Source organism: Saccopteryx leptura, chromosome 2 (genome assembly GCF_036850995.1).
Source record: "Saccopteryx leptura isolate mSacLep1 chromosome 2, mSacLep1_pri_phased_curated, whole genome shotgun sequence".
NCBI lineage: Eukaryota > Metazoa > Chordata > Mammalia > Chiroptera > Emballonuridae > Saccopteryx > Saccopteryx leptura.
The window spans coordinates 91,285,577-91,288,766 of NC_089504.1; the positions used below are offsets into that span (position 1 = coordinate 91,285,577).

Consider the following 3,190-nt stretch of genomic DNA (forward strand, 5'->3'; position numbering starts at 1 on the left):
CTCAGCATACTGAGTTTCTTCTGTCAGGTTGTGTATTGTCCTTGACCTAGAATGAGAAAATTTAATGAGAAGTCCTGGGACTCTCTACTCTCATCCAAGCCATGTGATAAACACTGGAAACTTCAATCAGCGGAGGCTAAAGAAAATCAAGTGAAAAACACGAAAGCAAAAGAGGAAAAAATTCAGTTAGGAAGCACATCAGAGTTTCCTTAAATGATAAACCCTGTAAGAGCTGGAAATATTATTTGCCTCTTCAACCCCTACTAAATATCTGATAGTGCCAGAATATTTAAACTAAAAGTTTGACTTTACATAGAAATAATCCATAACTCAACATTTATCTTCAGTGGTTTTAGAATTTTTAGTATTTTTATTTTATTTATTTATTTAATTTTTTTTTTGTACTTTTCTGAAGTTGGAAACAGAGAGGCAGTCAGACAGACTCCCGCATGCGCCCGACCGGGATCCACCCGGCATGCCCAACAGGGGGCAATGCTCTGCCCCTCTGGGGTGTCGCTCTGCCGCAATCAGAGCCATTCTAGTGCCTGAGGCAGAGGCCACAGAGCCATCCTCAGCACCCGGGCAAACCTTGCTCCAGTGGAGCCCCAGCTGTAGGAGGGGAAGAGAGAGACAGAGAGGGAGGAGAGGGGGAGGGGTGGAGAAGCAGATGGGCGCTTCTCCTGTGTGCCCTGGCCGGGAATCGAACCCAGGACTCCCGCACGTGGGGCCATTGCTCTACCACTGAGCTAAACGGCCAGGGCCTAGTACTTTTATAATTGTTACTAACTGTCAGTATATATTAAAATTTAATTTTAAACAACTATGAATTGCTTACTCAACAAATGTAATATATATTACAATGAAAAATTTATTAACCTACCTAGGAAACATTACTAATATATTGACATTCCTCTTTATTGTAATGACTGCTTTTTTTTTTCCTACAGACATTTTTATTAAATTTTTATTTTTAATTAACTTTACTGGGGTGACTTTGTTTAATAAGATTTCTTAAGTGTCAAGTGTACATCATTTGTATGTTGCATTGTGTGCTTACCACCCAAAGGCAAATCTTCTGTCATCATATACTGACCCCCTTATTCTTTACTCTCTCCCAATCCCCTCCTCTTGGTAACCACCATAATGTTTGTTCTGTGTGTCTATGAGTTTTTGTTTGTTTGATTTCCTTGTCTCTTCTTTTGTTGCTTTCAGTTTTAAATCCCACATATGAGTGAAATCACTGATTCTTAAAATTCCTTTTTCTGATTTATTTCACTTAGCATAATATTCTCAAGCTTAATCCATGTTCTCACAAATGGCAGTATTTCATCTTTTCTTGTGGCTGAGTAGTATTCTGTTGTATATACACTGTCTTTTCACTAATTCTGATATTATTCTAAGAGGTTCACATGCAAGAACTTTATATCCAGGGAATCCATTCAACATGGGAAAGAAAAAATCATGCTTTTATTTTTGGTAACACTTAAGTGGTTATTTTTTAGTTTCTTATGATTATAAGCAACCAGGTATAGAGCGTAGTCAGTTTATATTTAGAAACTGAGAAGCTGATCTTAAGATTTCTATGGAAATGTAATCAAATATAATAGCACATGATTTTTTTTAAAAGTAGTTGAAAGACTTATGCTGATTTCAACACCTATTATAAAGCGACAATCATCAAAATAATGTTAAAAGAGAAGCATATAGATTAGTGGAATATAATTGAATACCCAGAAGTAGACACACATATATACTAATTTGCTTTTTATAAAGATGCTAGGACAAATCCTTGTGGGAAAAAGGCTCTTCAATAAATGATACTGGGAAAACTGGATTTCCATATGGAATGCAGTATGCATTAATTCTGACCTCACATTGTACTGAAAATTTTACTGACACTAGATTACATTTATAAAAAAAAAGCTAAAATTATCAAGATTTAGAAGAAAATAGGAAAAAAAACTCATTGTGACTTAACATAGGTAAAGATTTTTTTAAAGACATAAAAGAATGAGCTATAAAAAATCAATAAGTGGGAGTTTAACAAAATTAAATCTTGTCTTTGAAAATTTCTATTGAGAAACAGATCATAAGACACAGAATGGAACAAAATATCCACAATAAATATATCTGACAAAAGAGTTGTGTTCATGTTACATAAAAATTTGTATATCCCAATAAACTTGTGGGTTATGCAGTTATTACATTGTTCATATTATCACATTCAATAAAAAACTTCATGATTACCAGAGAAAACATGATTAACAATTTAAATGTACAAATACTACTAGTCCAAACTATTCCAGGAATTAAAATGCAAAAATCACAAAAACATGACAATTAAAATGTGCTTTCAAAAACTACTAGTCAAAATTACAAACTTTAATTTATAATATGAGTAAGTTATGAAAACCTAATGTTCAATATGGTGACTAAAATCAATAGTCATGTATTGTATATCTGAATTTTGCTGAAAGTAGATCTGAAATATTTTTACCACACACACACACATATACATATATATATACCCACACACAGAAGGGTATGTGAGGTGGAGGTTATGTAACTTATCTTGATTATAGTAATTATTTTACAAAGTATATGTATATTAAGATGTCACATTGTACACATTAAATACATACAAATTTTATTTGTCAATAAGGCTTCAATAAAACTAGGAATAAAAGAACTAAAATACTATTAATAGTTACATGTTACAACATGGATGGACCCTAAAAGTTTAAGTGAAAGAAGCAAGACAGAAAAACCCACATGTCATATGATTTCATTTAGTTGAAGTGTCCAGAATAGGCAGACTCACAGAGACATAAATAGATTAGTGGTGCCTAGAACTGAGGGGAGCAGGAAGCTGGAGGGAGATGGCTAAGAGAGTGAGATTCTTTATTGGGATAATAAAAATGGCTTGTAGTGATGGTGGCAGACACGTCTAAATATACCAAAAGCCACTGAATTGCATACTTTAAATGGGTGAATACATGTATCTAAATTATATCTTAATATAGCTGGTGAAAACAAATAAACAAAAAGAACTATTAGTCAATTACAGGATAAGTAAGGCTTATTCCTGGAGAGGCCTTTGGAAATAATAAAGATACATCTTATACATAGTTTATGAGTATAATATATTGCCTTTGAAATGTCAAATTCTCTAGGATAAAAAGAAAAACCT

The 3,190-nt window shown here is 33.3% G+C and overlaps 1 non-coding gene across 1 annotated transcript; it reads right to left on the bottom strand.

Annotated features, from left to right (window-relative positions):
* Positions 1-685: 685 nt before the first annotated feature.
* On the bottom strand, positions 686-761 carry TRNAV-CAC (transfer RNA valine (anticodon CAC)). The gene has a single exon. It is a non-coding gene; the product is annotated as a tRNA-Val (tRNA).
* Positions 762-3,190: the final 2,429 nt, after the last annotated feature.